Here is a 25,449-nt window from a genome sequence, read left to right on the forward strand (position 1 = left end):
TATAGAAGTCTCTCTGCTCTTTGAGATTATAAAACAGATATTTATTTAGGCTTTGAAGGATGTTTACTATACATGATCCAACTTAAAAGGCAAAGTAAATAAAAATTGAGAAAATAAATCTCTTAGATTAAAAGCCAGAGAACCATGAAGTGACTCTGCAGTATTGAAATCATAGGTCAATCAGTAACACTAACAGATGGGGTTGTGTGTGTATGTGAACTACAATTTTCCAGTTATCCAAAGGCTGTAACAGTGACAGAAAATGGCATATCAGAAAATGGCATATAGAAGTTTCACTAGTATCACCCATGCTCTTATTGTACATATCTAATCCGTACATTTCTATAAAATAGAAAGCAACATTTAAAAAAACCCTATTTTTCCTCATAAAGTCAAACCAACTTGTTAATAGAAAATACAGGAGAAAGTGTCAAGAAGGGGATAAGTACACAAGTTATTTATTTTACTTAGTGCTTATAACTTTATATCTAGCTTTAAAATTAATGTATGCAGCATTTGAAATGGGTATTTTTGTCTTTTTCTTCCTTAAAAATCTCCAAATTCTCCATAATTAAAACTAAAAATTGCTATAACCGGGTTAATCCCGAACAGTACAATTTGGAAAGCATCCCTTAGATTGTGTGGGAAGATTCCATTAATCATAAAGGAAAATATAAAGGTCAAATATCACACTTATTATTTCGCTCTACAATTATGTTTTAAAATGTCTATCTTAACATCATTTTATGAGTTCCTATGGAAGAAACCATGTCTTTTTCAGTAGGCTTGATTTACCAGCATATAACCCAGTTCCTCGCACAGGGTAAATGCTTAATAACTATGACATTAATAAACAAATGAGTGTTTCAACATGATTTTATTCCACCTGTACTTTTCACAGAAGAATACTGATCTAGAGAATTGAGCCCTAAATTGTGAATATCAAAAAAATACATGCCTCTCCTTGTTGGATACCTTTGGGACAGTCACTGAAATTGGTTCTGCTGAGTGGGAGGAGGGAAAACAAGAAACACCTGGTGAAAATGCTGCAGGCAATTCAACAGAGGACATGGTAGCTGCTCTCATCTGCTGCTGGAGGGAACCAGCAGGGGAAGGACTCCCTGAATAATGGAGGTGGTTAGAGACAGCTGACTGAGTTTTTGGATGAATCAACAAACATTTGTGGAGCCCCAGCTATGATCAGAAAATGGGAGTCTCAAGAGAGGATGTACACTCTCTACCAGGATTTCCTGAATCTAGGAGATACTCTTTTTAAAAGATCAGATGTGGCTCAGCATTACAGGACAAAATATGATTTCCTCCATTGGCACGATCCTGTGATTTGGTTAATGTCAAATAGTCTTAGCTTTCTGTAGCAGAAACATCTGCAACATAAGGACTTTGTTCTAATAAACGGAACATACCTTCTTTTGTGTTAGTCACTGCAAACTATCCCAAAATCCTGGCAAGAGAGACAATAATTGGATGGAAAACTTCTTTAAACTTCATATCAGGCCTTAAAAAGGTAGAAGAATTATCATGAGTGGAATTATCATGAGTGGAAAAGAAGCCAGCTAGATTTTGTGTTGCAAACAACACTATGACCTAGGAGTGCCTAGACCTAATAAGCAAAGTGAAACAAAACTGTGACAATTGAAGCCTTTTCTCCTCAGCAATCTCCTCCATATTTGAGTGGAGTCTGACCTAAGCAGTAAACCCATCTGCAGATTTCTTCACTCTAGATCCTGAGAGAACTATTTATTTATTGATGCTTTCAAGAATGGAAATTTTAACCTCAGAAAAATCCGACTGCATGCCAGAGTAGGAATGAGAGGCCAAATTGCTTTTGAGGAGCCAGAGATATTAGTATATAACAAGTTGGCTATCCGTTGGGCAAAATGGTAGGTTTGACTCACCAGGTAGGTATTTTTGTTTGTGACTAGATGCTACAACTCACATCTTCTTTACAGAATTGCTACAACTCACATCTTCTTAACATAATTCTATGAGTTCCTATGGAAGAAATCTTTGATTTCTAACTTTGATTTCTAACTAACTTTGATTTTCAATATAAGAAGTGGGAACTTAGGCCTCTTTGCTGCCCACTAAGGGAGGTGTTCCCCATCACACGAGGAGCTTTGGGGTACTTCATTCTCAGAAGGTCATTTAGGGTTCCAACAGTGATGTGAGCAGTCTTCTCCCCATGGACAATCAGAAATTTCTTTTTGAGATCTTCTGTCATCCACTACAATAGATAAATGCAGACTTACTGCTGATCTCAACGACAAACACATAGACTTCATTATAGCTCACAAACCAAACAAGAATGAATGGCACGTACAATGGATAACAAAAAGAAGACAGACACTTATAGAACAGTGGACTAATCAATTCATAATTAAATTCACTGCTTTGCATATTTTTCCATCTCTTCTAGCTTAAAAAGAACTTAGTGAATTTTAATTAAATCTTAACTTATAAACAAATAAGAATCTTATGTGCCAGAGATGAGATTTCTAATGTCAACTTCTCAACCGAAGAAATAATTGTTGGCTAAGTTACAAATGATGATAGAATACCAAGAGACAACAAACTATATGTGCACTGGAGTGTATGTGCTATTTATTATCAGGCAAGCTTGTAGAGTGGAAAAATACTGAGTACACCAGTAAGCAAGAAACCTGGGATGGAAGTCCCCCTGGCTGCCTATTAGCTAGGTGAATTTAGGAAAACCCCAGAATCTCTCTAGGTCTGGCTTTGCTTTATCTGTAAGTAGGAATTTGACTAGAAGCTCTTTTGGTTCTCATAGTCTGTTTGTTGAACAGCAGAATTATAGTAAAAGCATAGGATGTTAGGCTTTTTAAAGTCAATAGGAACCTTCCTTTCATGAGGAAGGTTTGTTGTTTCCCATGCAAAATTGAGGGGTTTCAAAGCTATAGTTTAAAATTGGACTTTATTCAATTAGCATAGGTAGTTGATGGACAGAATTTCTTTAAAGTTTTCTTCCCATCTATTACTCTAAAAGCCACAGCATTGCAAATGAAGGTTGACAGTAAGTTGGAATAAACAAATGGAAAATAAATATTTATGAGGATAATTTGCAAATAGTTGACCATGATTAATTGCATGACTTTTTTCTTTTCTTTCCCCTTCTTTTCTTTTTTTTTACAAATGTTTTATTTATTTTTGAGAGAGCACAAGTAGGGGAGGGACAGAGAGAGGGGGACAGAGGATCTGAAGTGGACTCTGCATGACAGCAGCGAGCCCAATGTGGGGCTCAAACTCACCAACTGTGAGAATCATGATCTGAGCCGAAGTCAGACACTCAACTGACTGAACCACCCAGGTACCCCTCTCTTCTTTTCTTTTTAATGGACTTCTGTGCCCCCTGGTTTGATCCAGTAAGGGATCATATAATACATATTTTTTAAGTCTAAAACTGTTCCTATTCCACTCAGTCTAACTAAATTTGCCACTATTTTATGGTGTTCAGCAAAGAATATGGTATTCGAGGAAAAGCCCTTGACTTCTGATTGCTCCTTCACATGAGTATTAGAACCACTGGTCTAGTTTTATAGAAGAAAGTAACAATGAGGCCCAAAGGGGAAGTGACCTGGTCAAGGTGACACAGAAGGTTAATGTGAATAGGACCATGAACCTAAAAACATCAGGCTCCCTGCCCAGTCCTCTGAAACTGAAATGGTTCCATGCACCTGGAAGAAGTATGGTTCAAACAATTTCTGCTGATTAATAATAAACAAGGGAACCATTTCTCAAGGGAGTTGAATTTTTTTGAAATTAAATTTGATAATATACTCATAAAAATATTTTATATAAAACTATTTTGTTCATTGTGGGAACCATCAAAAGGACAGATCTTTTGGTGAAATTTCTGTGTTTTTATAAATCATTTCACACCAAATAATTTCAATATTGAACAAAAATCATGGTAGAAGCTGTTAACTGACTAAAGGGATGGAAATGGGAACAATAATTAAAGGCAGATTGGCTAAATGAGAAGTTCTTTATCATAAGGATTCTATAATTGTTGCCCTGAGCTATGTATTTTGTTGGAAAGCATGATAGAGAGATGGAAATCCCTGGGAATGTATTCAAAGCTCTGGTTAATGAAATAATTCATATGGTCCTCTCAACAGGTCAGATCAATGGTTCTCAGAGTATAGTCCAAGGATCCCTGAGAGTCCCTGAAACCCTTTCAGGGGTCTCAAGGTCAAAACCATTTCATAACGAAAAATGTTATTTGCCTTCTTCTTTCTCATTCTCTCATAAATGTACAGTGGAGCTTTCCAAAGCCTGGACCTTGTACAGTATCATGACTAGCAGGATATAACACAGATATGTGAATCCAGCTGGCTTCTTTTGAGCCAGCATTATAGAGATATGTCAAAGTTGTGAAATAATGCCTTTCTTCTCAATGGTTTTTCTTTGGAAAAATATAGTTATTTTTCATGAATATGTTATTATGCTAATGTACAATGGGCTTAATTGTGTTATTTATTTATAAATAAATAAATAAATAAATAAGATAAATAAGTAAATAAATGTTTAAAATATTTCCCAGCTTTAATTTCAAATACTCCAAATGTCAATAGATATAACTCACATAAACAAAAGCTCTTTTGGGTCCTCAATAATTTTTAAGGGTATAAGCAGCCCTGAGACCAAACACTTGAGAGTCACTGTGCCAGGCTGGTGACACATGGTGAACACCACACATCCCTCCCAGACCTGACTCGAGTTCAGTCTACTGAGTAGATAGGCAATCCGCATTGGGCAAAAAATACCCTACGGGAAAAAGCAAAATTCTAGGGGGCACTGGAGGCCTCTTCCCCAAACTTGGCAGGAATGTTTCAGTGAAAGTTTTCTGGAAGGAACAGAAAAGGCACTTCTCATTCAATGCTTTGGACTGACCCCTTCCATCTCTGAAGTATCCAGTGTCTCCCTTTTACCTACACTCTTCCCATCAACATCTTCTTCCGTAATAAAAAAAGGCAAAACTCAAACTCTTCCATCCCAGTTCCCTTCCAGCTACTGTGCTATTGTCTCTCCCTCAGCCAGTTTTGTAAAGCACTCTTGCCTCCCTGGCTCCAGTTCTTTCCTTCCCACCCTTCCTGTGACATGCTCCTTCCTGCTTTCGTGAAGGTGAACAGTGTTGTCTTTGCCCGTCTTCTGTTCTTATCCTACTTGATCTCTCAACAATACTTGTTGCATCTGACCACTCTCTCCTTCTCAAAATGGACCCTTCCAATGCTTCTGGAATTTCTGTCTTCTGATTTGTATGCCCCCTCTGGCCTCCTGTTCTTACCCAAGAGTCCACTCATCTTTCCATCTATTCATTAGCTGTTGGAATCCCCTGAGAACTAAGATCCAGGGCCTCTTTCCAGCTCTGAGCTCATCATATGGGCTTTGAGCCCAAATGACTTGCAAATGTAAACACTCCATCCTGACCTCTCCTCTGAGCTCCCAACTACCTACTCATTACTTCTCTTTGGATTTAGTAAAAGGAGGTGAAAATCCAAATTCCTGGTCTGTCCTCTCAAAGGTGCTTCTACTCTGGTGGTCCTAACTTAGCAACTTGTTGTGTAGACTGAAAGCCTAGGAGTCACTCCTGACCCTCCCCTCTCCTCTCTCACCCACTTACATCCAATCCACCACCAATATCCCTTTTGATTTTGCCTCTTAATTATCTCTCCCATTTGTCCCCTCTCTCCATCTCCACCCCCAGTACCCTAATCCAAGATACCACTGTCCCTCTCCTGAGCTGCAGCAATACCCACCTGTCACCCTGCATTCACACTTATAATCCAATCTTCTCCATACAACAGCCAGGGTGATCTTTCAAAACTGTAAATATCCTGTAATGGCTCTTCATTACATGTACAAACACATCATATTTTTAGGTCAATATTATAAGCGTATCAGGATCTGGCCTCCTCTTCCCTTCCCAGACTCACCTTATAGGGTAGGGATGGGGTTACAGTGGACTCTCCAACATGCCATGCCCTAGTCATTTGGAATTGCTTGTTTTTCCTGAAGTTTCCGAGCTCTGCAAAGCCATAAGACAATGTGTGTGATTTTTATTTTACCTAGGATTCCCTGTTTGTGTCCCATTCATTCCCCCTTCTCACCTCCAGATAACTTCTATTTACAATTCAAGTTTGAGCTCAAGTTTGGCTCTTTGGAGAAGTCTCTCTCTTCTCTCCCTATCCCACCTCTTGCTCTCTGCTCTACTCCCAGAACCTGGTTCTTAGGTCATATGAACCTTCTTCATGCTCTCTTGTTAATGGTTACTGGCACACCTGTCTGACTCCTCCATTTGACTGTGAGCTCCCGAGGGACAGGCAGTGTGTCATTTCTGTTCCCAAGTGTCTAGCTTAGTGCTGACATTTGGGAGGCTCTCAAAAGAAGTTTGTGAAACAATTACAAGTAGGTCCAAGGACGCCTGGAGGAACAAGTAAAAATAAAATAAAATAAAATAAAATAAAATAAAATAAAATAAAATAAAAGGAGGCAGTTAGATGCTTCAAAACTCTGCCAAGTTCTCAGGTGAGATATGGAGGTGGTAACTACCCTCACCTGCCTATGGTTTGTGCCCTGAATTTTCCTTGGATTTTTAATAAAGGTGTTTGGTGTACCAGAACAGACTCTGTGACTTTCCTGCTTTGGTCACAGAGGGAAAGTTCTACCAGATGAGAGGTCAGGGACAAGGTGGGTTCACCCAGGGGTGGGTCCTGGGAGAAAAAAAAATGCCTTTCACAGGTCCCTGAGAGTGTCAGTAGTGCAAAGGTGACCATGGAGACAAAATAATATTAAGTCAATTAACATTTCAAGTAAGTAAGATCTGCTATGACAGATTTTAAATCCTTTTTTGCCCTGGCTTTATTTTCAATGGGTGAACACTAAAGAAACAGGTTATAAGGATGAGTGTGTTTTGCCTGGGAGGTGTTTCACATTTTCGTTTTGACATTCAGGTTAAGATATCGGAGTAAAAGATGCTGGAAAGTATCAACTGGGGATGAGCCGATGGGACTGTTTATTCCCTCACTGTAAGCATAAAAAGAGAAATAAATCAGGAGAAAAAGAACATACTGTTAGCTGAGGTGGAAATATACATTTCTGGATTGGGTGCGAGAGCTGAAATCCTTTTTTATACAATTTGGTATAAGCCTTAAGAAAAAACAATTAATGTTTTAGTCTCTTGGTAAAAAACAAAGTCAAAACTTGACTTTATGCACTTGCCCTGTTTGAAAGGCCCTGGACTGGGTGATAGGAGCACAAGGTTATGTGAGAAAGATTAGCTCCTCAATTTTACTCTGGCTTAGATGGGCAGTGGTAGGGGGCGGGGAGGGAGGAAACTGGAAGCTGCTAAATACCTGCTCCTGCCCAGTTCTGGGCCCAGCCGGACAAAGATGAACTGCAATTAGGGGCAGCAGAAGCCAAGTGTCAGAAGGGTGGTACAAAGAGCACACTCCCCGGGCACTCAGGGAGCAAGTGAAGACAAGTAGAGGCTTCCTGGAAGAGGGGCAAGGAGGGAATTCAGACCAGAGGCTGGGAGGCTGTTCACAAGGTGTTAGGAAGAAATCAAGTAGATGGCCTTGACTACAGGCGAGGGATTAGAAGGAGATGGTGTATGAGGCAGGTCAGAGCAGGCTACAGAAAGTTTTAAAAGGCAGGATTCAGATTTGCGATAGTATTGGGGGCCAGTGGGAGCCACTCAGCATTTCTAAGCCAATATTTCTGGAAGATTAATTTGACCATGATATGCAGTGGTTCCCAACAGGAAACCTGCAGACTTTGTATCTGTCACCAGGGAAGCCTCATAAAAATTCGGAGCTACTGATGGGCCCATACCACACAAGGTTCCAATCCAGTAAAACATAATAGGCAATCACATTTTTTAAAAGCTTCCTAAGGAATCCTGGGAAGTTTGGGAACCCTGACATGAGATGGGTTGTATGGGGAAGTGCTGGGAGGAAGGTGACCAAGTATAGAATTTGTAATAATCTCAGTGCAGATGAAGACGGTCTGGACCAAGGCAGTGCAAGTACAGAGGAAAAGCAAACAGTGAGCTTGAGGACCAGTGCCTGCAAAAATCTGACACCTTGGTTATGGGGGAGAAAAAACAAAAAAGGGTGGTACCATTCATGTAGGTATAGGAGTAAGGGGAGAAACTGGTTACTATGAGCTCAGGATTAGGGATGTGAGGGAACGGTGGAGAGAGCAGAGGTAGAAAAGGATTTGGGAATCATTTATGGAGATGTTCCTTGGAATCTCAGGAATGGATGAGACATTAAGTGAAGAAAGTACATGAGAAGAATTTAGCTGGAAGGGAGACAAGAGGCAGGGGGATGAGTACGGAAGGGAAGTGGGGAAGAGAGCTGGCTGCGTCTGGGAGAAACACAGAGGACACAGATTTGCCCAATATCATCCTGTATATGGAAATTACAGGAAAGCAGAGCTCAGTTGGAATAGGGAAATGGCTTTCTAAAACAGAGCTGGCCTGGGGAATCGTGGAACACAGCTCCGTCTGCAGGCCGGTGGAGCTCCAGGGAAGTTCACTACTGAGAAGTTTACGTTCTAACAGGAACTAAACATGATTAGTTGACACTATGCGGGAAGGTGATGGAGGGAAAATTACAGCTGAAGAATGAGTAATGGTTAAATTAAGCACTTTATTAGATTTTCTGTAACGTTATCTTTTAAGCATACAAACTGCTATCTGGAGTTCATTCTTATTTATATTTCTATTCATGTCAGAAACATCAAATGTGGCTTCCAGGAGTCCATTCCCAACTTTGTCCTTAGGCCTCAGGTCACTGGAATTCTGCTTTGGGTTCCAACTCTGTCCCTCTTTTGCCACACCCCTTCCTCAAGGGACTAGGAGTCCTCGGGATCAAAGGGATATTCTACTCTCAGCCAGTACTCATCTTCTAGCCACAAGCTGTGGGGACACACTACCTCAAAGGCCCCAGACCCACCTCCAGAGCCCATGTTGGCCTCTGGTCTGGTCCCTCCTCCCAGACAGGGTAGATGTGCAACTAGGAACTTACCCCTGAGCCAATGTGGTGGCCAAGAGGTGTCTGTTTGGGGGGTAGATGGGACTTGGAGATGTGAGCTGGGTATCCAGTCTGTGATGGCATCAGTGCAGGACAGAGCTGGGCAGGAAGAGAAGAGAACTGGACACCTCCTGTTGGAACTCTTGCTTTAGGTCTTGCAAATGCTAGGGGCAGGTCTGCTCTTTCCTGACAGCCCGGCAGTGATATTTGGTGGTCACCAGGTAAGCAGTCATGTCAATCTTTAAATTTTTCCTCTCCCTTTTCCAATCTATGCTAGAAACTAAGGAACTTGGTTTTTAGAGGGAATGTGTTTCTAGTCCATAGGAATTTGGTTTTGTTTAAACTTTTTTTTTGTATGTGCAGTTATAAAATTAATGCACATTCATGTAAAAAATCATGTACAGTTGCTGTAAAATCTAGAAAATAACTTCAAAATGCAACCATACAAAGAGAACTATTAATGTTATACATATTTCCTTCCATTTTTATTCTCACTGTGTATATATTGTATATATAAACAATTTTCTCCTTACAAATTTGGTGTCAGAGTGCTCAATTAAAATTTTTTGTACTTATATCATTCTTATTTTCAAATTCAATATTACACAAAAAAGATTTTTTAAGATAGCTTAAGTTCCAATCATGTGGGTATGCGATGTTTTATTTAAATTTAAATTTATTTATTTAAATAAAAATATATTTAAACATTTATTTAAATGTTTTATTTAAATTTAAATGCGATCCCCTATTGCTGGGGTGCCTCAGTGAGTTAAGTGTCTGACTTCAGCACAGGTCATGATCTCATGGCTTGTGAGTTCGAGTCCTGCATCAGGCTTTGTGTTGACAGCTCAGAGCCTGGGGCCTGCTTCAGATTGTATTGCCCTCTCTCTCTCTGCCCCTCCTTCGCTCATGCTCTCTCTCTCTCTCTCAAAAATAAATAAAAACATTTAAATAAAAATAAATAAATAAATGAACTATTGGGACCTCATCAAAATAAAAAGCTTCTGCACAGTGAATGAAACAATCGGCAAAACTAAAAGGCAACTGATGGAATGGGGGAAGATATTTGCAAATGACATATCAGATAAAGCGTATCCAAAATCTATAAAGAACTCAAACTCAACACCCAAAAAATAAATAATCCAGTGAAGAAATGGGCAAAAGACATGAATAGACCCTTCTCCAAAGAAGACGTCTAGATGGCCAACTGACACATGAAAAAATGCTCAACATCACTCATCATCAGGGCAATACAAATCAAAACCACAATAATATACCACCTCACACCTGTCAGAATGGCCAACATTAACAAGTCAGGCAACAACAGACGTTGGCGAGGATGCAGAGAAAGAGGATCTCTTTTACACTGCTGGTGGGAAGGCAAACAGGTGCAGCCACTCTGGAAACAGTATGGAGTTTCCTCAAGAAATTAAAAATAGAACAACCAGCTACGACCCAGCAATTGCACTACTGGGTATTTATCCAAGGGATATAGGTGTGCTGTTCTGAAGGGGCACATGCACCCCCATGTTTATAGCAGCACTATCAACAACAGCCAAAGTATGGAAAGCCCAAATGTCCATCGGTGGATGAATAGATAAAGAAGATGTGGTGTGCGTATATATATATATATATATATATATATATACACACACACACACACACAATGCATACACACACACACACACACACACACACACACACAATGGAGTATCCCTCGGCAATCAAAAAGAACGAAATCTTGCCATTTGCGACTATGTGGATGGAACTAGAGGGTATTATGCTAAGTGAAATTAGTCACAGAAAGACAAATATCATATGACTTCACCCATAGGTGGAATTTAAGATACAAAACAGATGAACATAAGGGAAGGGAAGCAAAAATAATATAGAAACAGGGAGGGGGACAAAACAGAAGAGACTCATAAATATGGAGAATAAACAGAGGGTTACAGGAGGGGGTGGGGGAGGGGGGATGGGCTAAATGGGTAAGGGGCATTAAGGAATCGACTCCTGAAATCATTGTTGCACTATATGCTAACTAACTTGGATATAAATTAAAAAATAAATTAAAATTCATGAAAATAAATAAGCATTAAAAAAATAAAGAAGTAAATAAACATTAAAAAAATGAAATTATCCCCTACTGTTGAACATTTAAGTTATTTCTAATTTTTGCTATTATAAATAACATTGTGACAAATACTCTAGTATATAATAAACCTCTTCCAAGATTGGTTCTAAGAACAATTCTGAACATCAGCTATTAGGAAAAAACTGGCATTTATTATGCAACTGTTATGTGCTTGCCACTGTGTTTGGGACTTTATGTACATCATTTATGTGTATCATCTAGTCTTCCCAACAGCTTCCTCAAAGTGTTATCCCAATTATACCATGGAGGAAGTTAAATCCAAATTAGAAAGTTTTAGGGCTGGGACTTGAGTGAGGTCCTGTCTTCTCAAAGTTGGGGACACCAGGATTCCTTCCTCCCAGGAAGATGGGTTTGTGGTGGTTGAGGGCCAATGGAAGGGAAGGGGTAGAAGGACTGGGAGAAGAACATGTGCTTTTCACGAGGTCCCACCAGCATCCCAAGCCCTGTTGGTCAGGTTCATCCTGATAGACCAAATATGGGAAGCTGCAGATTAAAGGAGACAGAAGGAAAGACACACTAGCTTTGTTCTCGGGTTTCTTTTCTTCTTGACCCAAACATTTCCCTCCCCCATTCATTTGACAGAAATATAACTCTATTGAAGAAAACAAGGATGGCAAAGCAGGAATCCTAGAGTTGTTAAATACCAAAAGAAGTATTAAAAAAAAAAGTTTATTTATTTATTTTGAGAAGGCAGGGAAAGGCAGAGAGAGGGTAAAAGGGAGAGAGAGGATGCTAAGCAGGCTCCACATTCAGGGCAGAACCCAACATGGGACTCGATCCCACGACCAGGAGACCACGACCTGAACCAAAACCAAAGTCAGATGCTCAACTGACTGAGCCCCCCAGGTGCCCCCCAAAAGAGGTGTTAATAATGATAATAATAATGATGATGATAGTAGTAGCAGTGGTAATAGTAGCTGTATTAATTGTAGTAGACGTTATATTTAGCACTCAGTATGTGCTAGTCTCATGTATTGCACTTTACAGACATGATATAATATAATCCTCATGATCATAATCTTTTACAGATAAGGAAACAGAGGCTTAGGAAGGTCAAATAATTTATCAAATTATATAGCTAAAGAATAGAATTTGAAGCAGTGCATTCTGATAATGAAGTTCATGCTAATAAAACCTAACTTTGTATTACCTGTAATTGTTAATTGTCTGGTTGTCTACCACAGTACAGTGCTTCCCATTCATTAAGGCATGCAATGCTCAAAACAACCCCTTCAGAGACAGACATGGGGAGCAGGGTTCCCAAGAGAAGACTGAAAGGCCCTGGAGCCTCCTGAGTTAGAACAGTAGCCCTCCAGGCTGCCACTGACCCCAGGGGCTTGTTACCCTGAGGGGTTCTTCCTTCTGTTGAATCTATTTCTGCCTTGAAATCTGGCACAGGTCTTTCCTCTTTGCTTATCTGACTACAGAGTTCTAGCTAAGTAAGTTGATTCAAGTAATCTTTAAATTCATGAAGAAAGTGAAACTGAAATGCAGGAGACAATGGAAGGTACCTAAATTCTAGGACACATAATTTCAAACAAATAATGAATGAATAAATGACTTGAAAAATGAATGAATAAATAAATAAACACATATTACTGCAATCTGTCTTGCTTCCCCAGCTCAGGTAAATAGTAATACTAATATTTATAGCTGCCGTGTACTGTAGCGAATGTTTTACATGGATTATTCATGTCAATTTTGTTTACATAGTTCTCTAGTCTCCATTCCTCGGTCTTTTCTTTAGATATTTCCTTGCATGGACCGTTGGGCATCATCTTAACTTGTTCTCACTTTTCCATATCCTTTTATTTTTTTTTTCAACAATTTTGGAATCCAAACATCTCTGGCTATATAACTTCTGCAGCTTATGAGGTATATTTTTGAAGGAAAAATATATTTTTTAAATTAATAATTCCATATAGTCTTTACTAGCTACTTACCATAGGTTTTTGGGGTGTGCGTGTAGGGAGTGGGCAGAGGAGGGTCTGATGCTAATGCTCTATGGATGTTACGTATGCTTAGTGGCTACTGATTCCACACAACATGAAAGATGAAAACGGTTTGTCCTCTCTTCCTCATAGGCCATTAGTACTAATCAAAGATGGAATTGGATTCAGAGAAGACAGGTATTTATTTCACAAAAATGTTTTACTTTGGCTATGATTCCATAAAATGTTCTGCTGAAATGGCAGTGTGAGAAATAGACTCTTCTCTGCTTCTCCTCATCACCAAGCTAGATATTAGGAAGATGGTCTAATCCGTTTTCAGTTAGAATATGTTATTTTATAACCTTCACTTTCAAAGAAGCCATTAAGGTGGTACTTGTCTCTATTTCTGAGAAAAACATCTAGTTACCCTCACTGCGATGGGCAAACTGGTAAACCTCTGAGTCTAATGCACAATATTGTGCTTCCTTGAAGACCAATTTCATGTAATGGGTGTGATGCTTTGCTATTTAACATAGAAGTACTAGCCCAGCAGCTATCAGTTGTTCATACTCCCAGGACTAAAACCTTCCCCACTTTCCACAATGGGTCTGTGTTCAGGTCAGCAGCAGTAATTGCCCAGGTAGAAGGAAACGCACAATATTTCAACCCAAAGGCCACATCTCTGCCCTTGGTGTGTCTCCCTTGTTCATAACTAGGAGCCCCTCTCCCTCCAAAAAACCATATACAAAATCCTGGTAGTTTTTCTAGATTGAACTAGTGTCCTCAGAAGACATTCAGGATACAGTTCTGGAGTGCACTCTGTGGAAGGATGCAGAGCAGGAAATCAGTGAGGAGGAAGGGAAGGGATTGAGGAAACCCCTAGAGGGGAGTAAGTCACATGCTGAAGATGAGTACATTGCATGAGCAGAGGCACATGCTTTGGTTTCAAACTACCTTCTCAAGGATGTGGGTATAGTGAGCAGTGTGGAAAACTGTCCCCCTGTGAAGGAATTAGCAGCAATGCTTACTGTTCAGTATAATAAGATAACATCACCTTCTGGGAGGCTTACCACCCATTATAAAAGATTTGAGTTCCTTAATCTCAGGGTTCCTCTACTATATGCAGCCCATGGCACCTCCAGGTGTCAACTGGCCCTCACCACATTGCTTTGTGGGAATTGGGGCCTGGAAAGCTAATTGGAAATGCTACTACTGTAGCAATGCTATTGCTGTGAAGAACATAGTCTTTTGCCTCTGACTCAGGAGTCTTGTGTTTTCTGCTAGCATCATCAAACTGTATCAGCCTAACTTGTTAGTTTGTAAGTAAAATCCCAGACCCTTTAAAGTTCCTGTCAGTCATCAGATGATATTAAAAAATCATATAACATTGGAAGGACTGACCCAATCAAAGAGGAAGTACCTCTCATAAGGTTGGGAAAGCATGTTTGGGACTATAGCTCCTAGATCTAATCAGGGTGTCATGGTATTATAACGATTTCTGTGTCTCTTTAGACGAGTGATTCTCATCTTTATGGGAGGGGGTCACAGACTCCTGAGAATCTGGTAACAGTTATGTGAATATGTCCTCAAAGTCACATGTGAATATATACACATTTTGCACAAAATTTTCTGTATTCATCAACTGCTTAAAGATATTAATTGTCCCTGAATCAGTCCCTGATTAATCAGTCATTAATCAGTCATTAATCAGTCCCAATCAGGGACTGATTCTCCCTAGGGGTAAGAACCATGGTCACACAGCTCACAACACAGAAGGAACTCAACTAATGCTTATAGAAGGGCACATGAATAAATCTGAGAAAGAAATAAGTAAATTAGTAGACTAAAAACTTACCTAGATGATGGGTGCCTGGGTGGCTCAGTTGCTTAAGCATCTGACTCTTGATCCTAGCTCAGATCTTGATCTCAGGTCGTGAGTTCAGGCCCCAAGTTGTGCTTTGTGCTGGGTGTGAAGCCTACTTAAAAACAAACAAACAAACAAAAGCAAAAGCAAACTTACCTACGTGATATTCCAAAATATGAAACTAAAGAGGATACTAGTGACATTGGGTAAAGGGAAGTAATAATAATAAAGGGGGTCCTGGTGATTCTCCAGGAAAAATAACAAAGAAAATGGTACCAGGAAAACAAATAGATTCAGAGAAGGGGGTTAGGAACACAGATTCTATCTTCTGCGGAAAGACAAAGGGAAGAGAAAGAGCGGCTAGGGAAGTGGGAGACTGTATCTGGAGAGGAGAAAGACCTTGGACTGAGACTGAGAGGGATCCAATCTCTAACTGCGGGGCTTTCTTTGGACTGGGGCCGGCTCCCTGTTCGCGCACCTGGGGAGGAGGGGAGCCAGGCCTGGGTGCAGTGGTAGGTTAGAGGCTCAGTCCACAGCTGGAGAAAGTGGTTCCCTCCCTGGAGGGCTGTGCGATAGTACGTAACCTGCCTGTGTCCGCCACGCCTGGGCGCAGCGGCTGGGCCAAGGGCATCGTCTGCAGGAGGAAAAGGCCGCACGGTTTCCCTGCAGTGCCGTGGGAAAAGACAAAGGTTGCCTGCGCCTGCCACCCCAGAGGCTTGCGGTGAGGGCGGCAGCTCAGTGCACAGCAGGAGAAGGCGGTCCTCCCTGAAGTGCTGTGGCACAGACAAAGCCAGCCAGGACCACATATCACCACTCTGAGAGGCATTTCCGCAGGGCCAGAGCACATGAGTGGGACTTTGAATCGTAGCCAAGCGTAGGGTCAGGGAAGTTGGTGGAGCGAGAAGGACCACCCATCTGCGCCCGCAGCACAGTGAAGATGACTCAAACTGAGTCCACCGGGTCTGGCTCCATGGAGAAGAGACTGGGGGGGGGGGGGGGGAAATCACTATTTCCCCCCCCCCCCCAAGGCGGGGCCTCAGGGATCACTTCCTGGACCCATAGTAGAGGTGGGTCCAGATAATGCCAAACCACGCCCCTTTGTAGCACATGCACGGGAGCAGCACAGACCCTTCAGACAGCTACTACCTACAAGCAATGCAGCGTTGCCTGGATTAACTCTAGGTCAATTCTGGATATATAGATATATTCCACGACCCCCTCCCCCCAATTCTCCTCCTTATCTCTTCCCTCCACTAGGCTGGTTACTCTGATTATTGGTCTGTCTAAACAGACATATTTAATCCATTGTCTTGATACATGTTCTACACCTTCTTCTTTACACTCCTTTCTCTCTGAAATAATCAAGCCATATAGTTTCTCTGTATGAGTAACTATATCTTCATTTCATTTTCCCCACCTCCTTCTTTATTTTCCTTTCTCTCTCTGGATTAAGCCTTTTAGTCTCTCTGCCTAATCAATGTTTATTTTTTCTCCTCTCCCCCTCCCACCCTCGCTCCTGTCATTTCTCTCTTTGTATGTGCTCTACCATCAGCACAGCCTCCACCCTCTTCTTTACTTGTAGTCAGTGTTTTTGGGTTTTTTGTTTTTAGTCTTTAGGTTTTTGTTTTTGTTTATTTGTGTTATTTGTTTGTGTGTTTGCATGTTTTTGTGTTCTGTTTGTCTATCTGTTTTCCTTTACAGGGCTACTCCAGGAACAAATCAAAGCACATCTGGTGGAGGGTCCAAAATATTACTACAAGCAGGGTAATAAAATAACCAAAGTTACAACACAGAGCAAGTAACAATCCCTGAAAAAATACCTCCTGAAGGGCCAGGCCCTGTACAGTGTATTACCCTCCTTTAATATAGCAGTGCTCGCAGGTGCAGAGCATACAACAAGCTTTTAAAATGAATAGGGGACAGAATACTAGCCAAAATGATGAAACAGAAGAATTCTCCTCAAAAGAAATCCCAGGAAGTAGGAACAGCTACCGAATTAATCAAAACCGATTTAAGCAATATAATGGAACAAGAATTTAGAATAATAGTCATAAAATTAATCACTGGTCTTGAAAAAACCATAGAGGACAGCAGAGAATCTATTGCTACAGAGATTAAGGGACTAAAAAATGGTCATGATGAATTTAAAAATGCTATAAATGAGATGAAAAATAAAATGGAGGTGGTTACAGTGCAGATTGAAGAGGCAGAGGGGAGAATAGGTAAATTAGAAGATAAAATTATGGAAAAAGAGGAAGCTGAGAAAAAGAGAGATAAAAAAATCGAGGAGTATGAGGGGAGAATTAGAGAACTAAGTGATGCAATCAAACACAACAATATCCATATCATAGGAATTCCAGAAGAAGAAGAAGAGAGAGAAAGGGGCTGAAGGTGTACTTGAACAAATCATAGCTGAGAACTTCCCTGATCTGGGGAAGGAAAAAGGCATTGAAATCCAAGAGGCACAGAGAACTCCCTTCAGACATAATTTGAATCAATCTTCCGCATGACATATCATAGGTGAAACTAGCAAAATACAAGGATAAAGAGAGAATTCTGAAAGCAGCTAGGGATAAACGGGCCTTAACATACAAAGGTAGACACATAAGGGAAGTAGCAGACCTATCTACTGAAACTTGGCAGGCCAGAAAGGAGTGGCGGGAAATCTTCAATGTGATGAACAGAAAAAAAAATATGCAGCCAAGAATCCTTTACCCAGCAAGTCCGTCATTCAGAATAGAAGGAGAGGTAAAGGTTTTCCCAAGCAAACAAAAACTGAAGGAATTCATCACCACCAAACCAGCCCTACAAGAGATCCTAAGAGGGACTCTGAATGAAATGTTGCAAGGACCACAAAGTACCAGAGACATCGCTACAAGCATGAAACCTACAGATAGCACAATGACTCCAAACCCATATCTTTCAATTATAACACTGAATGTAAATGGACTAAATGCCCCAACCAAAAGACATAGGGTATCAGAATGGATAAAAAAATCAGACCCACCTATTTTCTGTCTACAAGAGACTCATTTTAGACCTGAGGACACCTTCAGATTGAAAGTGAGGGGATGGAGAACTATCTATCATGCTACTGGAAGTCAAAAGAAAGCTGGAGTAGCCATACTTACATTAGACAAACTAGACTTTAAATTAAAGGCTGTAATAAGGGATGAAGAAGGGCATTATATAATAATTACGGGGTCTATCCATCAGGAAGAGCTAACAATTATAAATGTCTATGCACCGAATTCGAAAGCCCCCAAATATATAAAACAATTAATCACGAACATAAGCAACCTTATTGGTAAGAATGTGGTAATTTGAGGAGACTTTAATACTCCATGTACAAAAACGGATAGAAGATCTAGACAGAGAATAAATAAAGAAACAAGGGCCCTGAATGATATATTGGATCAGATGGACTTGACAGATATATTTAGAACTCTGCATCCCAAAGCAACAGAATATACTTTCTTCTCGAGTGCACATGGAACATTCTCCAAGATAGATCACATTCTGGGTCACAAAACAGCCCTTAATAAGTATAAAAGAATTGAGATCATACCATGCACACTTTCAGACCACAATACTATGAAACCTGAAATCAACCACAGGAAAAAGTCTGGAAAACCTCCAAAAGCATGGAGGTTAAAGAACATCCTACTAAAGAATGAATGGGTCAACCAGGCAATTAGAGAAGAAATTAAAAAATATATGGAAACAAATGAAAATGAAAAAACAACAATCCAAATGCTTTGGGATGCAGTGAAGGCAGTCCTGAGAGGAAAATATGTTGCAATCCAGGCCTATCTCAAGAAACAAGAAAAATCCCAAATACAAAATCTAACAGCACACCTAAAGGAAATAGGAAGCAGAACAGCAAAGACACCCCAAACCCAGCAGAAGAAGAGAAATAATAAAAATCAGAGCAGAAATACACAATATGGAATCTAAAAAACAGTAGAGCAGATCAATGAAACCAAGACTTGGTTTTTCAGAAAAATAAAAAACATTGATAATCCTCTAGCCAGGCTTCTCAAAAAGAAAAGGGAGATGACCCAAATAGATAAAGTCATGAATGAAAATGGTATCATTAAAACCAATCCCTCAGAAATACAAGCAATTATCAGAGAATACTATGAAAAATTATATGCCAACAAACTGGATAACCTGGAAGAAATGGACAAATTCCTAAGCACCACACACTTCCAAAACTCAAATAGGAAGAAATAAAAAATTTGAACATACCCATAACCAGTGAAGAAATTGAATAAGTTATCAAAAATCTCCCAACAAATAAGAGTCCAGGACCAGATGGCTTCCCTGGGGAATTCTACCAGACATTTAAAGCAGAGATAATACCTATCCTTCTCAAGCTGTTCCAAAAAATAGAAAAGGAAGGAAAACTTCCAAACTCTTTCTATGAAGCCAGCATTACTTTGATTCCTAAACCAGACAGAGACCCAGCAAAAAAGAGAACTACAGGCCAATATCCCTGATGACTATGGATGTAAAAATTCTTAACAAGATACTAGCAAATCGAATTCAACAGTATATAAAAAGAATTATTCACCATGATCAAGTGGGATTCATTCCTGGGATGCAGGGCTGGTTCAATATTCGCAAATCAATCAATGTGAAACATCACATTAATAAAAGAAAAGAACCAGATGATTCTGTCAATCGATGCAGAAAAAGCATTTGACAAAATTCAGCATCCTTTCTAAATAAAAACCCTCAAGAAAGTCGGGATAGAAGGAACACACTTAAACATCATAAAACCCATTTATAAAAAGCCCACAGCTAATATCATCCTCAGCGGGGAAAAACTGAGAGCTTTCCCCCTGAGATCAGGAATACGACAGGGATGTCCACTCTCACCACTGTTATTTAACATAGTGTTGGAAGTGCTAGCATCAGCAATCAGACAACAAAAGGAAATCAAAGCCATCAAAATTGGCAAAGATGAAGTCAAGCTTTCACTTTTTGCAGATGACATGATACTATACATGGAAAACCCAAGAGACTCCATCAAAAGTCTGCTAGAACTGATACATGAATTCAGCAAAGTCGCAGGATACAAAATTAATGTACAGAAATCAGTTGCATTCTTATACACTAATAATGAAGCAACAGAAAGACAAATAAAGAAACTGATCCCATTCACAATTGCACCAAGAATCATAAAATACCTAGGAATAAACCTAACCAAAGATGTAAAAGACCTGTATGCTGAAAACTATAGCAAGCTTATGAAGGAAATTGAAGAAGATACAAAGAAATGGAAAAACATTCCATGCTCATGGATTGGAAGAATAAATATTGTTAAAATGTCAATACTACCTAAAGCAATCTACACATTCAATGCAATCCCAATCAAAATTGCACCAGCATTCTTCTCGAAGCTAGAACAAGCACTCCTAAAATTTGTATGGAACCACAAAAGACCCCGAATAGCCTAAGTAATATTGAAGAAGAAGACCAAAGCGGGAGGCATCACAATCCCAGACTTTAGCCTCTACTACAAAGTTGTAATCATCAAGACACCTTAGTACTGGCACAAAAACAGACACATAGACCAATGGAATAGAATAGAGACTCCAGAATTGGACCCACAAAAGTATGGCCAACTAATCTTTGACAAAGCAGGAAAGAATATCCAATGGAAAAAAGACAGTCTCTTTAACAAATGGTGCTGGGAGAACTGGACAGCAACATGCAGAAAGTTGAAACTAGACCACTTTCTCACACCATTCACAAAAATAAACTCAAAATGGATAAAGGACCTGAATGTGAGACAGGAAACCATCAAAATCCTAGAGGAGAAAGCAGGAAAAAACCTCTCTGACCTCAGCTGCAGCAATTTCTTACTTGACACATCCCCAAAGGCAAGGCAATTAAAAGCAAAAAGGAACTACTGGGACCTCATGAAGATAAAAAGCTTCTGCACAGAAAGGAAACAATCAACAATACTAAAAGGCAACCAACGGAATGGGAAAAGATATTTGCAAATGACATATCGGACAAAGGGCTAGTATCCAAAATCTATAAAGAACTCACCAAACGCCACACATGAAAAACAAATAATCCAGTGAAGAAATGGGCAGAAGACATGAATAGACACTTTTCTAAAGAAGACATCCAGATGGCCAACAGGCATGTGAAAAGATGTTCAACGTCACTCCTCATCAGGATAGTACAAATCAAAACCACGCTGAGATTCCACCTCACGCCAAATGAACAAATCAGGAGACTACAGATGCTGACGAGGATGTGGAGAAACAGAACCCTCTTGCACTGTTGGTGGGAATGCAAACTGGTGCAGCCGCTCTGGAAAACAGTGTGGAGGTTCCTCAAAAAATTTAAAATAGATCTACCCTATGACCCAGCAATAGCACTGCTAGGAATTTACCCAAGCGGTACAGGAGTGCTGATGCATAGGGGCACTTGTACCCCAATGTTTATAGTAGCACTTTCAACAATAGCCAAATTATGGAAAAAGCCTAAATGTCCATCAACTGACGAATGGATAAAGAAGATGTGGTTTATATATACAATGGAAGACTACTTGGCAATGAGAAAGAATGAAATCTGGCCATTTGTACCAACGTGGATGGAACTGGAGAGTGTTACGCTAAGTGAAATAAATTAGGCAGAGAAAGACAGATACCAAATGTTTTCACTCATATGTGGATCCTGAGAAACTCAACCGAAGACCAGGTGGGAGGGGAAGGGGTGGGGAAAGTTACAGAGAGAGAAGGAGGCAAACCATAAGAGACTCTTAAATACTGAGAACAAACTGACAGTTGATGGGGGGTGGGGGGGAGGGGAAAGTGGGTCATGGGCATTGAGGAGGGCACCTGTTGGGATGAGCACTGGGTGTTGTATGGAAACCAATTTGACAATAAATTTTATGAAAAAAAAAGGAAGCAAAATGCAGCTCCCTACCCCCCCCCCCAAAAAAAAAAGAACACAGATTCTACAACCAGATTGCCTGGGTTCCAATCCTGACTATTCCACTTGCTAGTGATGTGATCTTGGGCAATAGGTTAAGCACTCTGTACTTCAGTTTTGTCATCTGCACAATTGGCACATAGTAACTGCCATAGTATATGGCTGGTATAAAGTACTCAGTAAAAGTTAGCTTTTATGGTGGTGTCTAGATATGAAAGCACAGACTATGGGTGATAAAGAAAAGAGGACTTGCAATTTGGGGGCAATGATGCTACTGTTGTCGGTGCACCTGGGTGGCTCAGTCAATTAAGTGTCCGACTTCGGCTCAGGTCATGATCTCACAGCTTGTGGGTTTAAGCCCTGAATCGGGCTCTGTGATGACAGCTCAGAGCTTGGAGCCTGCTTTGGATTCTGTCTCCCTTTCTCTCTGCCCCTTCTCTGCTCATGCCCTCTTACCCGCTCTCAAAAATAAATACACATTAAAATAATAATAATTTAAAAAATGATGCTGTTGTCTAACAGACATCACCAAAAACCTAGAGTGATGAGACCCACTAATAGTATCTGACAAAAAAACAAAACAAAACAACTAACAAAGAAGGCAGAGATGATATACTCATGAAATATAAACATGAGTGGAAATCCAGGAACCTCAAAGGAAAGAAGAGGATAGAAACTTTTTGGGTGAGAGCTTAAAGAGAAATGAACAGAAATGTGCCTACACACAGTGCTTGCTGAAGGTAACTGTCTAGATTCACTACTTCTTCTTTTGTGTCTTTTTTAACCTGACTCCCCTTTATTGGCCTTTACTGGATTTTTAGATCTGTCTCCAGGTCCTCAGTTTTTGGCTAAATGTTGAGAATTCTACTCCTGCCTTATTGAACCCAGCTTCCTTTGTCTGAAGCATCCTCTGCAGCCCCAATACGGGATCTCTTCACACCTCTGACCCCATCTTACCAGTTGAACCAACATCTAGTTCTCAGCAGGGTGGACAACACAGGCCACTCGTTCCAACCAAAGAATGGATGGGGCTTCCCTAAAGCAAATTAAAAAACTGGAACAGAGGAAGGATACAGCTGGGAATTACCCAGGTTTGAAAAATTCTACCATTTCTAAAGAAGAGGGGATAGAAAAGGTTCTCTTCTGGCTCAAAAATGAGGGGAATAAATGAGGGGGGTGGCTGTCAAGCTAACCATAAAGCCTGTAACAAAATGTTTGGGGAGAACATGCTTGGGTTTATAACATGAGAAAGAGAAGAACATAAATGTTGTTATTCAGGGCTGGAGGCTTATATTATAAAAAGCCAGTTTCAGAAAGTACAGCACAATGATGGACTTTCTCCCATTTACCAGAAACTATAACAAGAAAATATAGCACAAAATACACAGGAAGCTCTCAGAAATGAAATTTGGAAGATGTAATTGTAAATGAGGAAGAACTAAGGAATTAGGAAGGCACTGTAACCAGACTGCACTCTGACTAGCCAAGATAAAGAAAGGACATGAACAAATGATGGAAGTAATGGGTCAAACTGACAACAGAGGCTAAAGTGTGATGCAGAGCAGTGTCAAGTTGTCTAAGAGATATATTTTGCAGAAAACACTACCAACCATAAAATGTATCAAACAGAGACCAAATATACTGCTCAATGAAGATAGAGTAATATTTACAGAAGTCAGAAGGCAGAACTCTCTTATTCCTATTTTTTCTTCCATATTTCTCACCAAAGGAATGCTTTGTAAACTGAAAGGATCAGACAAGCACAGTTAAAAAAAAAAAAAGACTTGAAGCCCAGGATATGTGGAGATGCTAAGAAAGCACTTGGCCTTTAAATTTGTTCAAGTGGTCAGATCAATCAAGGTGAATTATGTCCTCTGACCTTACCATAGTTTGTTAATTAGATTGTGAAACCATGGTGAGTAATCTTTTTGAGACATCACAGAAAACAGAGCAGTGCTAGAACACCGGAGATAGGCAACTATTGTTCCTGGTTTCCAAAAAGATGGATTTCGCTGAAGTTGACTTTGCTCCCAGGCAACTTTCTGGAGCTCTTCTGGAATGGATTATTGATGAGAGGGCCTAGAGCAGTGGTCCCAAAGAGGAGACTGGGTACTCAAGAAAACTAGCCTCATTCCCTTTTTGAGATGAGATTTCTAGAATGAGAAACTCATCAGTGCTGTAGACACAGTGCACAGGGATTTCACAAGGCATCTGACAGAGTCTGTGCTCAGTCTTTGGAGGGGATAGAAAAATCTAAATGCACAATACCACAGAAGGGTTTGTACTTGACTGAACAACAGCTCAATGTTAACAATGTTGGTTAATTTTCTTCTGTTTTTTTTGCTTGGCTTATTGTGTTCAATATTTTAATTAAGGACATATCACATAGAAAGCAACATTCATCAGATTTTCAAATAATAGAAGTTTAAAAATATCTTAAAAGAACAGAATGCATATATGAAATTTAATGAGAATTTTAGTTTCCAAAAGGCAAAAGGGGGAAATACTACCTTAAAAGTCTTAAGGCATTTCAACTGAATGTAAGTTTATGAGTCATAAATGATTTTTTCCTAATTCCTAAGGGTCTATGATTTCCTAAGCATTAATCCTAAAATCACAATTGTAGCAGTAACAGCCACAATGAAATAAAAACAACCCAAAGGTCATTGCTTTTTTTTTTTTTTTTTTTGGCTAGCTGTAAATACATAATTAAAAGATTTTTAAAGCCGTAATATTTCCAAACACCATTCCAATAACATTGCAATTGCATCAGTTACCCATGCAGACTGATTCAACGAGCATATGCTAGTGAAACATACATTACTCTAAAATGATCAGGAACAACTGATATAGTGCCAAGAAGGTAACAGTCATATGGAAAATTCACTTTATTCTCTGGCTGGCTGCCTCAGTTTCCTTTCCTGGTAAATAGGGATAGATAATACTTGCTAACATTGCTTGAGAGGCATGGATCATACAGATCAAAGGCCAAGCCCTTTGACCTATTTCCTCAGAGAAAAATGTTCAAGCATCTCTGCTCCTCTTGTAAAGACAATGTTCATTCTATTGTGTAGTGGTTTGTGACTCACCCCACGGACTGCTCTGTGGAGGGCTCCAGGTAGTTCCTTAGCAAATACAGACACTCATCATCAGGCCTGTGGTGTGGAATCCATGCTGGGTGGATGGCCTTTAGTAATCTTTTCCTAAAAGCAAGGAACACAGAGGATCCACCCTGAAAGTGAAGGGTAGGAAGCTCCTGATTGGTACAGGTAGAGGTAGGCACAGACCTGTCAGGTATCAACTGGAAGTGCTGTGATTGTTCACATTTAAGATGCCAACAGAAGCTTTCTGGGTACAGACTCTATGGAGGTAGCTGGGAGAGGAAGCCTTCAAAGTCAACCCAGGGCATGACTTCAAGAGCACAGTTTGGATTTATCTGAAGACCACAGACACTGAGAGTATCTG

At 40.0% G+C, this 25,449-nt stretch overlaps 1 long non-coding RNA gene across 2 annotated transcripts in view; it reads right to left on the reverse strand.

Moving 5' to 3' along the window:
• Nucleotides 1-25,247, reverse strand: part of LOC125911787 (uncharacterized) — a 49,102-nt gene extending 23,855 nt beyond the window's left edge. Inside the window, exons 1-4 of one of the 2 annotated variants that reach the window (XR_007454448.1) lie at nucleotides 25,074-25,247; nucleotides 15,019-15,139; nucleotides 5,976-6,067; nucleotides 1,425-1,516 (exon numbers count right to left, since the gene is read on the reverse strand). This is a non-coding gene — a long non-coding RNA (uncharacterized LOC125911787). The remainder of the gene's footprint in view (nucleotides 1-1,424; nucleotides 1,517-5,975; nucleotides 6,068-15,018; nucleotides 15,140-25,073) is intronic. The other variant, XR_007454449.1, reaches the window with a different exon arrangement.
• Between the last annotated feature and the right edge of the window lie 202 nt (nucleotides 25,248-25,449).

Source organism: Panthera uncia (assembly GCF_023721935.1).
Source record: "Panthera uncia isolate 11264 chromosome C1 unlocalized genomic scaffold, Puncia_PCG_1.0 HiC_scaffold_3, whole genome shotgun sequence".
Taxonomy (NCBI): domain Eukaryota; kingdom Metazoa; phylum Chordata; class Mammalia; order Carnivora; family Felidae; genus Panthera; species Panthera uncia.